At 36.4% G+C, this 19,577-nt stretch overlaps 1 pseudogene; it reads left to right on the top strand.

Annotated features, from left to right (window-relative positions):
- The first annotated feature begins 240 nt into the window (after window positions 1–240).
- LOC112865611 (NEDD8-activating enzyme E1 regulatory subunit-like) lies at window positions 241–18,719 on the top strand (annotated as a pseudogene).
- The last annotated feature ends 858 nt before the right edge of the window (window positions 18,720–19,577 follow it).

The raw sequence follows: 19,577 nt of genomic DNA, 5'->3' as shown, positions 1-19,577 counted from the left end.
TGAAGACCCTGTCTCTTCTGCAACTGATAGAAAATATTTACTAACAAGCTCCCCTCACTTAAAAATAGAACAGGGATTTAATAATGTGTACATTAAAGACTGTTTAGAAGCAAACAATAATTATGATCATTGGAACATCAAACATTGTTAAATCTACTGCAAACATCTTTCAGCTAACTGTAGAGATTTGAAACTGAATTGTGCTCAACGTTTTGTTTTTACAAAAGAAAGAGAAGTAACATGGAGGAATACTGTCCTAGATTTAATTGCAATCATCGAGGAATGATGGTTGAGAAGGTAGACAGGCCGAGACTCCTGGCCTTGGCCTTTGATCCACTGAGTGAGGGTTATTACTGAAGGCAAGACAGCATAGTTGGATCATACATATATCTTGGGTCCTAAGTTTCTAAAAGACAATATAAATCACAAAGAATGGGAAAGGATGAAAGGGATATTCTGACATTACTATTAAGAGCTAACACTCTCTTGTGAGGTGATGGAAGTGCTAATTAACTCGATGATGGTAATCTTTTCACAATGTGTATGTATAAAAAAATCACTATGCTCCATACTTTAAATATAATTTTTTCAATTATATTTAAATAAAGCTGAAAAATAAACAAACAGCTAACAATCTTGAGTCAGCTGGGTATCACCTAAAGAAAGGAATTAGGGATTGAGCAAACTGCCAATGGACACAAAACTCATTCATAAAAAAACCAGGATGCTAACTTAGGTATAGTGGTAACCCAAAAATTTATATTCTTTTCCTAATATTAACTCATAAACATTTTGCCTGGTATTAGAATCTTTTTATACATGTGGCTTACAAATTATTTCATCATTTCTTGTATTTGCCTTGCAGTGAAAAAGGTTTGAAAACATTGATCTGTAATACTTCCCTATACCCACCGACAATTAGCATCATCTTCCTAATTATCCACCCCTTATTGTGCCTTCAAATAACCTTAAAACATACACTGCCTCTGCATAATAGACTGTCTTTTGCAAACCCAGATGTTTGATACAAACAGTAAAAGGAAGAAATGGTAGGTTAGTTAGAAGTTTTGGTTTGCCCTCTTTTTTTTTTTTTTTTTTTTTTTTTTTTAAGAAACCCAGTCACAGGTACATGATAGCAAACAGCTAGTGTCCAAATAAACAAGGACAACTCTATAACACAAATCCTGTTTAAAAGGACTAGCAGGGGTACCTGGGTAGCTCAGTTGGTTGACTGTCCAACTTTTGGTTTTGACTCAGGCCATGATCTCACGGTCATACAATTGAGTCGTGTCAGGCTCTACACTGGAGCCTACTTGGTATTCTCTCTCTCTCACTCTCTCTCTCTGCCCTCCCCCGTTCACACACCTATGCTCTTTCTCTGTTAAAATAAATAAATAAACATTTTAAAAAAGGATCTAGGCCAGTGTAAGGTATGAGAACAGTTTCATTATGTAAGTAGTGACTACTTATATTTGCAGAAAAGCAGAGTTATCTCAAGAAGGCAAGGTCACAATTTCAGCCAGGTTACTACTCTGATCTCATGCACTTGACAATTCACTTTACCTATAGAGCTTTTTAAAAATTCTCATAAAAACTTTATAAAGTAGATATTACTCCAATTTTATAGATAAAGAACATAAACTGATTTTATTTGCTGGATCCTCCTCATTTAGATTCTCAGCTCAGAAAGCATCTGCTTATGAATGTTTTCCCTCATCACCTTACCCATCACTGCCAACACTTCCTTTAATTTCTATCATATAACTCTCTTTATTTTTGTTACAATTATCATTTTACAGTTCATTTAACTTTTCAATTTATTTTTTTGGTCTGTCTGTACTATAAGAATGTAAATTCTTTGAGGGTACAGCTTGTGCTTTTGTTTTCTTCTGTATTCCCACATCCAGGAATGGTAACTGTTACATAATTAGCTCTCAATATTTATTTTGTAATGATCAGACAACAGAGGTCCATTGGACTGCAGAAATGTAAACTACACATAGTAGCAAAATTCAGAAACACATAAATTTAGAATCATTTTTTTTCTGTAATCACTGTTCTTTTTTATTTTTTCATCATTAAAGAGTGTACTCTTTAATCCCCATCACCTATTTCACCCTATCTCCCACACCCCTCCCCTCTATAACCATTAGTTTGTTCTTTATAGTTAAGACTTTGTCTCTTGGTTTGTCTCTTTTTTTCTTTGCTCATTTGTTTCTTAAATTCCACGTGAGTGAAATTATATGGCATTTGTCTTTTTCTCTGACTTATTTCACTCAGAATTACATCCTCCGTCTCCATCCATGTTGTTGCTAACGGCAAGATTTCACACACATACACACACCATATATATATACGGAATATATATATATACCTCTTCTTTATCCATTCATCTATCCATAGACACTGGAGCTTCTTCCATAGTTTGGCTATCATAAATAATGCTGCAATAAACACAGGGGTGCATGTATCCCTTTGAATTAGTGTTTTTGTTTTTGATTTTTTGGTATATATCCAGCAGTGCAATTATTGTATTGTAAGGTAGTATATTTTTAATTTTTTGAGGCACTACATACTGTTTTCCACAGTGGCTGCATTAGCTTGCATTCCCACCAGCATTGCAGGAGAGTGCTTTTTTCCCCACATCCTCACCAGCACTTGCTGCTTCTTGTGTTTTTGATTTTAGCCATTTTGACAGATGTGTGGTGATCTCCTTATAGTTTTGATTTGCATTTCCCTGGTGATGAATGATGCTGAGCATTTTTTCATGTGTTGTTGGCTATCTATATGTCTTCTTTGGAGAAATGTCTGTTCATGTCTTTTGCCCACTTTTTTAAATTTTTTTTTTTTTTTAACGTTTATTTATTTTTTTTGGGACAGAGAGAGACAGAGCATGAACGGGGGAGGGGCAGAGAGAGAGGGAGACACAGAATCAGAAACAGGCTCCAGGCTCTGAGCCATCAGCCCAGAGCCTGACGCGGGGCTCAAACTCACGGACCGCGAGATCGTGACCTGGCTGAAGTCGGACGCTTAACCGACTGCGCCACCCAGGCGCCCCTTTTGCCCACTTTTTTAATTGGATTATACTATTTGGGTGTTGAATTGTATCAGTTCTTCATATATTTTGGATACTGGCCTTTTATTGAATATGTCATTTGCAAATAGCTTCTCCCATTCTGCAGACTGCTTTTAAGTTTTGTTGATTGTTTCCTTCAATGTGTAGAAACTTTATTTTGATGTGGTCTCAATAGTTTATTTTTGCTTTTATTTCCCTTGCTTCAGGAGATATATCTAGAAAAATGTTACTATGGCTGATGTCAGTCTGTTCTGAGACTTCTTATGGTTTCAGGTCTCACATTTAGGTTTTTAATTCACTTCAGTTTATCTTAGTATATGGTGAAAGGAAGTGGTCCAGTTTCATTCTTTTATGTGTAGCTTCCCAGTTTCCCCAACACCATTTGTTGAAGACAGTGCCTTTTTCCCATTGTATATTCACACCTCATTTGTCAAAGATAAATTGACCATATAATTGTGGGTTTGTTTCTGGGCTTTCTATTCTATCCCATGCATCTATGTTGTTTATTTTTGTGCCAGTTCCACACTGTTAATTACTACCGCTTTGTAATATAATTTGAAATCTGGAATTCTGTTACCTCCAATTGTTTTTCTTCTTCAAGATTGTTTTGACTACATGAGGTCTTTTGTGGTTCTATACAAATTTTAATATTGTTTGTTCCAGTTATGTGTAAAAAAAAAAAACAAACGCTGTTGGTATTTTGATAGAGATTGCATTAAATATGTAGATTGCTCTGGGTAGTATAGACATTTTAACAATATTTTCTCTTCCAACCCATGAGCACAGATTGTCTTTCAACTTCTTTCCATCATCTTGAATTTCTTTCATTAGTGTTTTAGTTTTCAGAATACAGGTCTTTTATCTTTTTGGTTAAATTTATTCCTATATATTTTGTTATTTTTGGTGCAACTGTAAGTGGGATTGTTGTCTTAATTTCTCTTTCTGCTGGTTCATTATTAGTGTGTAGGAATACAACAGATTTCTATACATTGATTTTGTAACCTGCAACTTTATTGAATTCATTTATCAGTTCTATCAGTTCTATCAGTTCTATCAATCCAATTTGGATTGGATTTTACTTTTTATTTCTTATGTTGTATAATTGCTATGGCTAGGACTTTAAATACTATGTTGAATAAAAGTGATGAGAATGGACATCCTTGTCTTGTTCTTGACCTTAGAGGAAAAGCTCTTAGTTTTTCACCATTGAGCATGATGTTGGCTGTGGGCTTTTCATATAAGGCCTTTATTAGGTTAAAGAATGTTCCCTCCAGGGGCACCTGGGTGGTGCAGTCGGTTAAGCGTCCGACTTCAGCCAGGTCACGATCTCGCAGTCCGTGAGTTCGAGCCCCGCGTCAGGCTCTGGGCTGATGGCTCAGAGCCTGGAGCCTGTTTCCGATTCTGTGTCTCCCTCTCTCTCTGCCCCTCCCCCATTCATGCTCTGTCTCTCTCTGTCCCAAAAATAAATAAACGTTGAAAAAAAAATTTAAAAAAAAATAAAAAATAAAAAAATAAAAAAGAGAATGTTCCCTCCAAACCTACTTTGTAGATGATTTTTATCATAACTGAATGCTGCACTTTATCAAAGGTTCAAATGGCTTCCCAGGCAAATTTTATCAAACATTTAAAGAAAAGATAATACCTATTTTTCTCAAAATTTCCAAAAAATAGAAGAGTGGGAATACTTCTACATTCATTCTATGAAGCCACTATCACTCTGGTACCAAATCCAGATAGACACACACACACACACACACAAAAAAAAAAAAAAAAAAAAAAAAAAGAAAGAAAGAAAAGAAAAGAAAACTATAGGCCAATATCTCTTATGAATATAGATGCAAAAATCCTCAACAAAATATTGGCAAACTGAATCCAACAATACATTAACAAAATCATATACCACGATCAAATGGGATTGATTCCGGGATGCAAGGGGGATTCAGTATTTGTAAAGCAATCAACAAAACAAATCACATCAATAAGAGAAAGGATAAAAACTATATTATCATTTCTATAGATGCACAGTCATTTAATTTTTAATGTTGCTTTATATTCCTTTAATGTAGAATATGCTAATGTAGGAAAGATACATTGATTTTTCAAGTTGACTGATTCTGAGGAATTGAAAGTTTAGCAACTGTAATTTTTTTCTGTGCTTATAGTCACGTTACATTGAATGAATTAGATATGCTGAAGAAAACCGCAAAAAGAGATCGGTAATTTTTCAAGTCAAAGGCCTATGGTACAGATCTTTGTCTGCAACAAAGACTATCTAATTGCAAAGTGAAATGCAGTAAAAATCATTGTTGTGGAATTAAAATTAGCAAGTACATCACAGTTCCTTGATCTGGTTATTTATTTCATTCCCAAAACGATTTTCATCATACACGGCACAAGATCTTGATGTAACACGAACACAGTTCCAGGTCATTTTTGCAAATGTGGGTAATAAAATTCATCATTTTCCTTTTTGACACTAGTATATTATATACTTTCTCGGAACTGATGGTTTAAAAACTGGTGGACATAGGCCATGTTATAACTGAATAAAAATATTTAGACACTAGGCTGGATAATTCCTCAAGTAGTGTTGCAACTTACCTCTCTTAAACAGCATTGATTCAATTTTCTTCAACAGACTGGCATAATAGATATACCTGTCAATGGAAACATTTTCAAAAAACTATTTCAGATGATAACAAGATGATCTGTCTTGTATGTGGATAGGTAGGTAGTTCAAGTTCTTTGGGTCCAATAAGGAGATACCATAGGTGCTTTCTTGCCAAATGCCAATGGAGGAAAATGTATTTTGTCTTTATAAGAATAGGTAATTTTGTTTATTTTTAAAAATTTTTATTTCTGTATTTTGATAGGGAGACAGCAGGAAAGGGGCAGAAAGAGAGGATGAAAGAGAGAATCCTAAGCAGGCTTCACATTGTCATGAAGAGCTGATGCGGAGCTTGATCTCATGAACTGTAAGATCATAACCTGAACTGAAATGAAGAGCTGGACACAACTGACTGAGATACCCAGGTGCCCCAGTTCTGTTTATTTTCCAAACAGGAAAATATCAGGCCCATTTTTTTTTTTTTCTACACCACATCCAATATGTGAGGTTTACTAACAGGGTCCCAACATACCATATATCCTTTTAGGTTTAATAGCCAGTGTCCTAGAAGGAAGAAAGTGGCACGCAGACACAACCAGTACAGAACTTGAAGCTATTTGTTTTAAAAGGATACAGTTTTTAAATCACTTTTAGGAAGTAAGCCTTAAAAAATTTTATTTTCAAAAAGTGTCAGGTATTCGAAGAGAACATATTAAAATTTCAGGAAAAATTGATTTGTTGATTTGTTTCCTTCCTTAAATTCACTGAGTGCTGGTCAGATGTCATATATAATACCTATCCAGTCTTTTTGTGAACTACTTCCACTTTCCCTTCAGGCCTCAACTGAAGCATCTTTTCCACAGAGAAGGCTTCCAAGAGTGGACCTTGTATTGTCTGGTCTCCTTGTTGTATACCCCTATATATATATGATGTACATCTTTCCCAATTCTTTGTCAGTTCCTAGAAATCAGGATCCATTTATGTTTATCAACCTATCTCCATCTAGTATCTATTACCGATTGGCACATAACAGTTACCAAACAGTTTTGCTATATGCATCTTGCACAAAAGTAAATAATGAAAAATAAAACGATAATACATAAAATGGAGACCTGCTAAAAGATATAATAGAAGCACATGACTTAGATAAAGTCTGGTACCTGTAAAAGTCTGGAAAATTCTCATGAAGAGAAGACAATCAGATAACATTTACTGTGCAAGGAAGATAACCAGGGCCAAGCAGATATAAGGGCAGGAAAAAAGCACAGAAGCAGAACAGCATGTTTGGGGAACTACAAACTACAGCATAGACTGTGAGGTAGAGAATCAGGAAATGAAGCCAGGAAAGCCAAGTTGTCTAGTGGTCAAGCAGCAGTACCAACTGCAGCTGTGGGATCGGCCTTGACCTTGATCACATGTTCATGCATTATGCCCAGTAAGGAAACAGTGAGTTAATTGGATTCCTGCAGTTTAATATCTACTATGCAGCCGGCAGTTCTGTGTTTCTATCAGTTTCCCTTGTCCCCAAGTCCCTTGGGGGAAGATAGGAAGCAGGTCCTGGTGAATAATGTACACACAGTGGATCTATGGCACAGCTGAAGATCCTAAGCTTAGAAAACCTTCAATTTCATAAAGAAAAATCTGACCAACCTTTTCCTGGCAGGAAGGGAGTATCTTTATCATCCTGGTGAGGAAACACATCTGCTTTCTGACCCAGAGGGAGAAACTAGCTCTAGTCTGCTATGCAAATATCCTTGGGAACCAACTCTGTCACAAAGCGTGTATAAATGTCTTGGAGAACTGCTTCTCAACAACGATGGGAACTCATTTTTCAAGAGCCTTCTTTAATAGTGAAGGTATTTTCATTTAAATTTTTTTCTTTTGATGGGAAGATAATGAGGAAATGCATATGAGTGGATAATAAACTTCTATTTTTATGTGAGAAACTAAAAATAAAATTAAAAAAAAAAACTATTGTCTAGGATGATGAGTGAGCAATTGCTTCATGCCTCAAATATCCAAACACTATACGCCCAGGATGTCCAAACCACTTAGTAACTAGACATATCTTTTAAAATACATGCACAGAAACTCTGAGCAGCATGTGCATTTATAGTTATGGCTAGAGCTCAAAACTGCTCTGGGTTTCCTTAGGATTGTGTCTGTCAATTCACAACTTTGAATTACTCTTCACATTTTACAGCACATAAAACCTTTATGGCACATAATGTGACTCTTTGTTAACCTGATTCACAATACCTTCCCAAAAGCCAGATTTTCTTCCTCTTTCCAGCACAGAGAATTTTTTTTTTTCTCCTTGCAATGACTTATTCCAGAACAGTAATTTTTTTAAGAAACAACGATGTCTGTTACAAAGTTAAATTTCTGAGTTGCTTTAGACTTAGATCTTTCTGTAGTAAAAGTGTTCCCACAATGAAGATTTGCTCTTTGAAACATTAATAAAGCTGAGGAGATGATGTTAGGTATGAAAAATGAGAGCTGTAATCTCTTTCTCAATAGATTACATTAAAATCAATCATAAATTGAATTTATGGAGATGGTGGATATTTGAAGGAGAGTGAGAATGAAGAATGAATCTATTTTGTTCATTTGATGTTTACGGAGTATTTTATATAGCCTAGGCCTTCTCTTCCATTTTTGTGGAATCGCAAGAGCACACCAACTCCTGGTGTACACCTTTAAGGAGCTTTCAGACTACTGAGAGAAACAAAGGGAAAGAAACCCTTATAATAGAGCCTGGACAATGTCATTATAGGTTAAGCACACAGTGGCATAAGAAGCCTTTCCCCATGGAGTTTATACCAAGTAGTAGAAGGAAGCAGAATGAGAGCTTGTTCTTAAAGCATACATGGAGATTTTTTTTAACTTTTTAATATTTATTATTTTTAAAAATTTTTAAATGTTTTTATTTTTGAGAAACAGAGAGACAGAGTACGAGTAGGGGAAGGGCAGAAACAGAGAGACAGTGACACAGAATCTGAAGCAGGCTCCAGGTTCTGAGCTTTCAGCACAGAGCCCGACAGGAGGCTTGAACTCATGAACCATGAGATCATGACCTGAGCACAAGTTATATGCTCAACTGACTGAGCCACCCAGGCGCCCTGAGGCATACATGGAGATTAATAAGATAAAGTCTGGGGTGCCTAGGTGGCTCAGTTGGTTAAGTGTCCAACTTTGGCTCAGGTCATGATCTCACAGCTAGTGAGTTCAAGCCCCGCATTGGGCTCCGTACTGACAGCTCAAAGTCTGGAGCCTGCTTCAGATTCTGTGTCTCATTCTCTCTCTGCCCCTCCCCTGCTTGTGTTCTCTCTCTCTCTCTCTCTCTCTCTCTCTCTCTCTCTCTCTCAAAAATAAATAAACATTAAAAAAATAAAGAAGATAAAGTCTGGAAGGAATGTATGCATACTGGCATGTATGCATGCATGAAAGAACAACTCACTGCTCCAGATGTTATCTGCAGGTTATATCAGGTCAAAGAAAGAATGGCATGCCATGGCATGTCACATTAAAGAAAATATGTGTCACATTTAAAAAAGCCTAGAATGTGTGTGAGGGTGGGGCTGGGATTATATGGTGAGGGAGTTAGAAGAAAAGGATAGGAGATGAAACTACAAAATTAGATTGGGGCAGAACACAAAGGCCCTGGATGCCTCACTGCAAAAGAGTTTACATAATACATGACATACACCAACAAGAAACTTTAGACTTCTGTTCTAAAGAAGGCAATTCAAAATTCATGTGGGAGCATATTGGGAGAATACAACAGTGGATGCAGAGTGTGACTACAGTTGAAATTAGGGCATTCAAAGTGAGAATGGTGAGAAAAAAATAAGGAATTGAGATATACTTCCAAAATTGATATTTGGTAACTGGCTTGTTGGGGTATGGGTATGGAAAACAGAAATAAGAAACACCATGAGATTTGGAGTTCAAACTAGAAATATATGAGTATTTTCAGAAGACTGAATATGGAGGGTAAGATGAAATAATACGAAAAGTGCTTAAGCGGTCATCCAAGCTGTCATCCATCAATCATGTATTCTATGAAGTAGAGAACCTTACATTAAACATAAATGTGTATTAGTAAACTCAATGGGATATCTGAACCTAAAAAAAACAGATATGGACATTCTGATTTATGCCTCTCTTTGCACTTAATCAATTTGCAAATCAACAAACTGGAGCATACAAGGACTGGCAGTTTTTCTAATAGTGTTGTAAGGCTAATTATCGGTAAAATCAATGTATTGAATAACAGAAACATCCTATCTTGAAACTTTGCAAAATAAAAACAACAAATAAATCATGTGTTTGTTTTCTTCCCTTGTGGAGCAGGGACTGATTGCTTGATCAATGTAATTAATGTATCATATTAATAATTAACATTTATTTTGAAATGTAGTTTTTTCCCAGTGCTGAAGCAATGCCTAAAAAGCGTGTGCCCTTAATAAATACTGGCATGTATGCATGCATGAAAGAATAACTCACTTCTCCAGATGTTATCTGCAGGTTATATCAGGTCAAAAGAATTTTGAATTCTACAGACTAGCCTTTAGTAATTCAGGTTACCCTTGTGTTAACTATTTTAACAACATTATAAATTTCAAGCAGATATTAAGCTTATAATAATAATAATAATAAAAACCCAGTACTGAAAGTGCTCAATAACTACTTGTTTGAGGTCATTTTTCCAATAGCTGAATTCAGTCCAATCCAGAAGAATTCAAGGATCATAGCAATTTAGTGTGTCAGTGAAGAGATCGTTGCCCTTCTATGAGTCTGGAGCTATTTAATCTGAATTATAAATTAGCAGAGTTCAAAGAGAATGTGCCTTCCTTGCTCAGATGCAAATCTACTCAAAGAATGTGAGTCTGCCTTAAACATGAAAACCTCTGGCAATTCCCCATCCATGGAAGGCTGAATTTGTTCTAATCTGACTAGAAAATTTAGTATTTGTAGGGTGTGATTAAGATGAGGGCAAAGCAATAACCTTGAGTCATGAGGTCATGGCATATAAAATATCGATAATGGGCTCTGGCTACAGAAGAACTGGTTTTATTTGTATCCTGTTTTTTCCATTTATTGTGTGACTTGAAAAACCTATTCCTCAAGATAATTGTTGGATCATTCCAAGTTAAACACTCAGTGCTAATTACGTGCCAATTATCATTCTTGGCTCCAGGAATACAGAAGAAACTGAAATGAATGCAGTCTGTACCCTCCTTACAATAAAAGCAGGCCAAAAAATAAACAGTTAAATGAAATATAAAATGAGAATTGTAACAAAGACAATAAAACAAGATTATATGATGGAGCAATACAGAAAAGGGGCCAGGCTACAAGAAAGGCCTAGTCTCGACTGCAAACATCTACTGAGTTTAATAAGGGCAGGGCATTACGAGAGCACACCAGGGTACTGCACATCATAGATAATCGGAGTGGAGAGATATGTAGAGAGTTGCTCTAATAATCACATAGTGAACATCAAAAATAAAGCAATCTGAATGGAGCAAATGGATGAGAGCACAAGCTTAATTTTTATTGCATGCCCTTTTTATTCAGTTGGGTACATATATGCATGACATTCCTGACTTGGTCAACAGAACATGACCTTGGTTTTGGAGAGAACTTATTGTTTTACACTAAAAGTTATATTTCATCATTATTACACAGATCTGGGAAGATAAAGTAGATATATTAGTATAAATTCAACACCACTCTGGAATATAGAACTCAGTATGCCCACCATCCTGCTGGTAGGAAACAAATATCCTTTCCCTATGTAGCACATATTACAACACTTCAGGGCATTAGACATTTACATAAAACTGGTCTAGGGGCGCCTGGGTGGCTCAGTCGGTTAAGCATCTGACTTCAGCTCAGGTCATGATCTCACGGTCTGTGAGTTCGAGCCCCGCGTCGGGCTCTGTGCTGACAGCTCAGAGCCTGGAACCTGCTTCGGATTCTGTCTCTCCCTCTCTCTCTGACCCTCTCCCGTTCATGCTCTGTTTCTCTGTGTCTCAAAAATAAATAAACATTAAAAAAAAAAAAAAAAAAAAAAAACAAAAAAAAAACTGGTCTATATCCTGTGGCTCTGTTTGATACTCAGTCTGGGCCAGAAACTGAGGTATTACTTGCCTCTCTTTATGTTTTACCAATATATTTTGATAAGGCACATTGAAATTAATTATATAAAAGTATGAAGGGTAACTGACTGAGCTGAGTGGAGGTTAAACCACCTGGAAGCTGAAAACAAACCCCATATGTCCTTGATTTAAGAGAGTTTTTGTTTAGCAGAAACAGACCCATAAATACAAAGACTGAAGGTTTCCAGAGGGAGATGGGCAAATGGGTGAAGGGGAGTGGGAGATACAGGCCCCCAGTTATGGAATGAATAAGTCATGAGGATGAAGGATACAGCATAGGGAATATACTCAATGGTATTGTAATAGCATTGTATGGTGACAGATGGTAGCTACAGTTGTGGTAAGCATAGCATGTAATGTAAGACTTGTGGAATCACCATGTTGTACACCTGAAATTAACGTAATATTATGTTCCAACTATACTTCAATTAAAAAAAGAGAGCCTTTTTAAAGCTGATCAAAGCTGATCATAAAAAAGCAAGCATTTGGTTGAAGCCATCAGAGAAGAGTTATTTTATATGCATCACTCATGTAGGCGGTACCTTTGTACCAGGTGATGTATATAATTGAGGCAAACAATAATAAAATGATTTGTCAAACTTATACACTAAAGACAAATATCAAAATACTAAGAAATCTAATTCGATTTTATCTCAAATGCTTGAAGCTAAATTCCCAATTAAACTGTTTACCATCTGAGATGATTTTTAAAATTTCCTTTAACATGCACAAAACAAAACAAAAAAAAGCAGTAGAGAAAATGGCTCTGAGAGCTAATAACTGATGTCTTTTATAATTCTTTTACTTAACTCATGTAATTTATTATGTGATAAGATTAAAAATTTTTAAATAGTAATATTAAAGATCCACTAATGCTGTCACTTTAAAAAAGACATATGTGTTGTGATCTAACTATGGAAATATGAATATCTGTATTTATTAATTTCCAGTCTAAATTAAGCAAGGAGTTAAAAAGATTAAAACCAAAGCTTTTCTCTCCCATTCTCAACTTGTGAAATTAATATGGTTCAGGAAGTATTGCTGAATATTAATTAATGTTGCTTCCAAAATTGTAGCTCCAAGAACAGTGCAGAAAATCTGACATATGTCAGTATAAATCTCTCCTATTGAGCTCCCGTAAGTGTGCTGAACTAAAACTGCCTGAAGCCATCTGGGACTTTCTGCTGAACAAATCATTTTACCTTTTTGGGTCAATGAAGAAGTCAGTTAGTTGGAATCAAGAGAAGAATTTCTTCAAAGTTATAACTGAAAGGAAAAGGGCTCTTCTCTACTAAGTATTCATTTCATAATACTAGGAAAGAGAGCGTTCATATGTTTGAGGAAAAAAATTCTATCAAGCCCTAGGGGTCACATGTTTTTCAAAATTAGAGAGCAGTAATATCTACTGGACCTCCCAGGGGTATTTTCTGACACACTCCTTTTGACTCTACTCCTCATTCATATATTCAATTTATTTATTAAGCATCTGTCTTATGATAGATTCTATAATAAAAAGTGGGAAAAATAGAAAATAGAAAAAGAAATTTAAAAAAGAAATTTAAAAAAAAGAAAAAGAAATAGAACCTAGGTGCTAACATCAAGAAAGACTCATAGTCCAATGAGTAAGACAGATTTAGAATACCAATAATACGTAAATTCTACATTATAAGATCATCTATAGAATACAGAAGATTGGCACACACACACAAAAGTGATTAATTCCTTTGACAGTATTGAAAAGAACGTGGTGAAAAGTTTTAATAAAAACAACAGGAAAGAAAGAAAGAAAGAAAGAAAGAAAGAAAGAAAGAAAGAAAGAAAGAAAGAAAGAAAGAAAAAGAGAAAAAGAATGAAAGAATGAAAGGGAGAAAGAAAATTGGAACTTAAACAGGAGATAAACTGGAATTGGCCAAAATATATTAACAACAACAACAACATAATAGTATCAGTTGTCAACTGTGTTCATGGCATAGTGCTAAGTGCTTTTCATGCATTAATTACCTCATTTGTGCCTCACAAAAACTCTCAAGACAGATGATGATGATGGGATATCATCTCCATTTTCAGGACGAGGAAGTAAGGAAAAAGAGTTCAAAAACACTGCCCAAAGTCATATAGGTAAATAAGGAAGATACAGGACTTGAACACAAGCATCCAGCATCCAAAATCTTTACACCAGCCACCAATCCTTATGGCAACTACCAATCACCACATCATACTGCAGCTCCCACAGAAGGGCATTTCAGACAGAAATTACATGTGCAAAGGCTAAAGTATAAAACACACCATATTTTCAGAAAGCTGTTTGTTTTTCAGAATAACTAAAACAAGAACTCTATTCATGAAAGTAGCAGAGCATAGGTTCGACAGAATGGAGACCAGATCAAAGGTGAACATATGCCATGAATATGAAAAAAGTAAGGGAGAAATAGAATAATGAAAGCAAGAACAGGAAGGAGATCATCACAACATTCAAAGTGAGAGGATAGCAGCAGTTTGAAATAAAGCAGATTGAAGAGGATAAAGAGACTAGACATGCTAGTAAAATGTGGAGGAAGAGTGGGCACAATTTTGAGAACTGGGTTGTCAGTGGTAAATAAAGTCGACTAAAATGTCTCCCATTTTATAATCTGGGTTTACAATCTGCAAAATTTACAAAATAGTAATGCCACAAAACAGTCCACAAGGAAGATAGATGCTTTCCCAGGAACCAGAGTCTGTCTTTGAGGGCTTCGTCTGCATCTTTCAGAGATGTACATTCCCAATGCACATGCATGAACACATTATGTAATCATTCAAGATTTCTCTGAGACAGACAGGCCACCTTTGGCAACCATACATTCTTTCTTGCAGAAAAGAATCTCCCTTCATTCCAAACCCATGTAAAGCTGCAGGAATCATCTAATTTCAGGGGTTTATTTTTCAGATAGGAAAACAATCTAGTTGGTGGTTTTGAAATCACAGTGGCAATTATTTTGTGAGGCAGTCAACTGGTTTCACAAATGTTATCTCATCAGCAGTATATCATCTCATTGAGGTAAATCAAACAACTTAGCCCTATTTTTAAAGGTAAAGAGAGGCTAAATGACCCTACTAGAGAGCTGGAAATAAACACTGTAGCACCGGCTCTGTAGAAGAGCAACTGATAAAATGACTACAAGACAGATAGGTTAAAAATTCTTCGTAGTTTATACCATTTATATAATTTATACTGAGGTCTTCACTTACTAGTATAAAACTGACCTAAAATGAAATCTGAACTCAAGAGTTGTAGGGTTTTTTTTTTTTTTTTTTGCTCCAGATAAGTAGTTTATTCTCACTCCCTTGTACACTTCCTCTCACCCGTAGATTTGACTAAACAAGAACACCAAGGTAACACTCTATATCAATGAAATGGACAACATATGGCCAGAAAATGTTCATGGTGAAATTTCAGTTTCATATTAAACTTCATCCCTGCACTATATTAAAGCATATTAAAAATATCTTTAATGCGGGAATGCAAGCTGGTGCAGCCACTCTGGAAAACAGTATGGAGGTTCCTCAAAAAACTAAAAATAGAACTGCCCTACGACCCAGAAATTGCACTACTAGGCATTTATCCACGGGATACAGGTGTTCTGTTTCGAAGGGACACATGCACCCCCATGTTTATAGCAGCACTATCAACAATAGCCAGAGTATGGAAAGAGCCCAAATGCTCATCGATGAATGAATGGTTAAAGAAGACGTGGTGTGTGTGTGTGTGTGTATATATATATATATATATATATATATATATATATATATATACACACATACAATGGAGTATTAGTCGGCAATAAAAAAGAATGAAACCTTGCTATTTGCAACTATGTGGATGGAACTGGAGGATATTATGCTAAGTGAAATTAGAGAAAGACAAGTGTCATATGACTTCACTCATGTGAGGACTTTAAGAGACAAAACAGATGCACATAAGGGAAGGGAAACAAAAATACTATAAAAACAGGGAGGGGGACAAAACATAAGAGACTCTTCAATATGGAGAACAAACCAGAGGGTTACTGGAGGGGTTGTGGGAGGGGAGATGGGCTAAATGGGTAAGGGGCATTAAGGAATCTACTTGTGAAATCATTGTTGCACTAGATGCTCACTAATTTGGATGTAAATTAAAAAAAATAAAATTTTAAAAAATTAAAAAAAAACTGTGGTTTAAAAAAATGTACTTAATGTATCAAATCATCATGTTCTACACCTTACACTTACACAAAGTTATATGTCAATTATATCTCAATAATGCTGGAAAAAAAGAGACAGAAAGGTTTCTGATTTAAAAAAATACTTCCACGTGGAACCTATTAAAAAAAAAAACAGAAACAAAAAAAATTACTTCAGGAGGTGATGGTGGTACTTTGCAGGCTGGCTGTTCTCTGGGGGCTGGGCAGCTGAAGTTGTGTAGTAATCAATCGTGGGCAAGAGATTTTAGAATCTGCTTATGTTTACCTAATAGATCCAACAGCCACAGGACCTGAAATTCTTAAAGCTTGGAACTACCAGGTATCGATTCATTTACCATTATTGCTGGAAATCAGATCTACAGAGAAGATATTGAAAACATTACTTTTTCCTATAAGATAGCAGTGTCAGCAAGAACCAAGCTCAAGTTGCAGATTCTTGTAAGCATTAAATAACAATGTATCTATTTAGTTTCTGGAAGAGAGTTCAGAAAACCTTCTGAAGCAATGGCCTTTTTTTTTTTTTTTTTTTTTTTTTTTTTTTCTGTAGGTTTTCTACTGTGGTTGCAAGTAGGCTCCCTGAAGGTACATTACTACATTTAGCTGAAAACTTCTGGAATTCCCATGTTCCTCTTTTAATCTGTAGGCTATATACAGATGGTTGGCTATGGGATAGTCATTATAAAAGAACATCCAGCAATAGAATTTTACCCAGATAATGTATTAGAAGATCCACAACTAGATAAACCACTTCCTGAGCTGAGAGAACATCTATATAGTCTTATGGTTTGGATCATATGGGGAAAAAAAGGCCCATAGCCACACTCCATTGACTGTGATCATAGCTAAATATTTAGCACAGTGGAACTGTGGAAGAAATGGATTAACATCTAAAATGTGTAAAGAAAAAGAACCTCAGCGATTTGATTATACAAAGGATTGTAAGAAATGATATTGGGGCTCCAGAAGATGAAGATAATTTTGAAGAAGCTTTTTTTTTTGCCACTTTATGTCACTTTATTTATTTATTTATTTATTTTTATTATATGAAATTTATTGTCAAATTAGTTTCCATACAACACCCAGTGCTCATCCCAAAAGATGCCCTCTTCAATGCCCGTCACCTACCCTTCTCTCCCTCCACACCCCCCCCCCCCCCATCAACTCTCAGTTTGTTCTCAGTTTTTAAGAGTCTCTTATGCTTCAGTTTTTAAGAGTCTCTTATGCTTTGGCTCTCTCTCCCACTCTAACCTCTTTTTTTTCTTTTTTTCCTTCCCCTCCCCCATGGGTTTCTGTTAAGTTTCTCAGGATCCATGTAAGAGTGAAACCATATGGTATCTGTCTTTCCCTGTATGGCTTATTTCACTTAGCATCACACTCTCCAGTTCCATCCACGTTGCTACAAAGGGCCATATTTCGTTCTTTCTCATTGCCCTGTAGTACTCCATTGTGTATATAAACCACAATTAAAAACATAAACACAGCAATAAACTCAGATCGCAATCAGTACTAAGGATATATTTAATGATGATTCTTGCAAAATATCAACAAACAGATTCCATCTGTTTGGATTTTAGCTTAGACCTTAAAGGGCTTTGTGGCCAAAGGGGATCAAGGATACTTACCTGTTAGAGGCACAATTCCCTGTATGATTGCAGATTAGGGTGCATACACAAAACTGCTAACCACCGTTAAAGCGAAGAAAGATGCTTGGGCTGTACTAATCATGTTGATAAAATGCCACAGTCTATAGGCCAGGCAAGAGAGGCCGTTACAGAGAAAGAATTAAAATCATTCTGCAGCAATTCTCCATTTCTTCACATTGTAACATGTAGATCCTTAACTAAGAATATGGTTTGAACATATTTAAAATGGATCAAAGTATTTCCAGGTTTGGCATTCTAGACAATGGGGCTGTGTTGTACTTAATCTTACGGGATGTTAAAAAATTTCATAAACAATATGGTAGAACACAAGGGGTATCTGACTATCAGACTGAAGAAAATACAGGAAAGACTTTTCTCATTGGCTTCCTTTAGGAATATAAGTTATCATGGGGTGCCTGGGTGGCTCAGTTGGTTAAGGGTCTCACTTCGGCTCAGGTCATGATCTAACAGTTAGTGAGTTGGAACCCCGCATCAGGCTCTGTGCTGACAGCTTAGAGCCTGGAGCCTGCTTCAGATTCTGTGTCTTCCTCTCTCTGTGCCCCTCCCCCACTCGTTCTCTCTCTCTCTCTCTCTCTCTCTCTCTCTCTCTCTCTCTCTCAAAAATAAATACACTTATGGGGCGCCTGGGTGGCGCAGTTGGTTAAGCGTCCGACTTCGGCCAGGTCACGATCTCGCCGTCTGTGAGTTCGAGCCCCGCGTCAGGCTCTGGGCTGATGGCTCAGAGCCTGGAGCCTGTTTCCGATTCTGTGTCTCCCTCTCTCTCTGCCCCTCCCCCGTTCATGCTCTGTCTCTCTCTGTCCCAAAAATAAATAAACGTTGAAAAAAAAAAAAATTAAAAAAAAAAAATAAATACACTTAAAAAAATTTTAAAAAAAGGAACATAAGCTATCTGTAATGATAAAAGATGATTACGTCTACCAATTTGCTGATAGGAGGCTACATGATTGCTGCATTCTTTGGAGGAGCTGCTGTCCAAGAGTTTAATCACAATTACCACCAAACATTATAATTTTCATAACATATTTATGTCAGCATGTCACAAACTTCAGCAACCTTCTGGTTATAAAATAAGCACCCTACTGTGGGGGGCCGGGCCCCGGTGCCAGGCTGAGACCGGGTCGAGCAACGTTCCCTGTTGACTCAAGCCAAGCCGGTGGTTCCCCCTCCCATTCCCCCACTTTCAAGGGCATACGAAAGCCTTGTCAAGGCTGAGAGAGTTCATTCCTGAAGCCTGTGGTCTGCAGGTGTTGGCAGTAATGCTACCTCCCTTTTTCTACCCCGAGTCAGATAGAAACAAACATGGGAACTGTGTTTTGCTAGCAATCTATAATCAAGGTCTTGTGACCCGTTCACAAAGTTCACAAGGTATACAGAACTAAATGTTTTGGCTGGCAGTGATCATGTGAAACCTGTTTATTCTTAGAATGACCTGATCCATAAAAGTCTTCTATTATAAAAGATTGTGTACAGCAACAATAAAGCCGTCACTTGGGCCATCAACCCAGGGGACCCTCCTATTCCCAAACTTTCTCTTCTCTCTTTTTTCTTGCATTCCCCTACCCTCAGGACCCTGACCTCGGTGATTGTTGCGCCGGTCGCGACACCCTACGTAGTGTGTTTATGACTGAAACTGTAATTGTCTTCAGACTGTGCTCTAGTCCATAAAATTCTCATAAGGGAGAGCTGTTAAATTGTTGTTTTCTTAATAAACATTTTTCTCATTTAGAAAAGGAAATATGTATTTCAAGTGATTCTGTCATCTAATGACATAGAAAAAAACTGGTACTGTCTTCTGTTTATTATGTCTGGGGAAACAATTTGAATGAAACTCCAAGGTCCATT

The sequence above is a fragment of the Puma concolor genome, chromosome D1 (genome assembly GCF_028749965.1).
Source record: "Puma concolor isolate L17-30 chromosome D1, mPumCon1.1.hap2, whole genome shotgun sequence".
NCBI lineage: Eukaryota > Metazoa > Chordata > Mammalia > Carnivora > Felidae > Puma > Puma concolor.
This window is presented reverse-complemented; position numbering and strand designations above follow the sequence as displayed.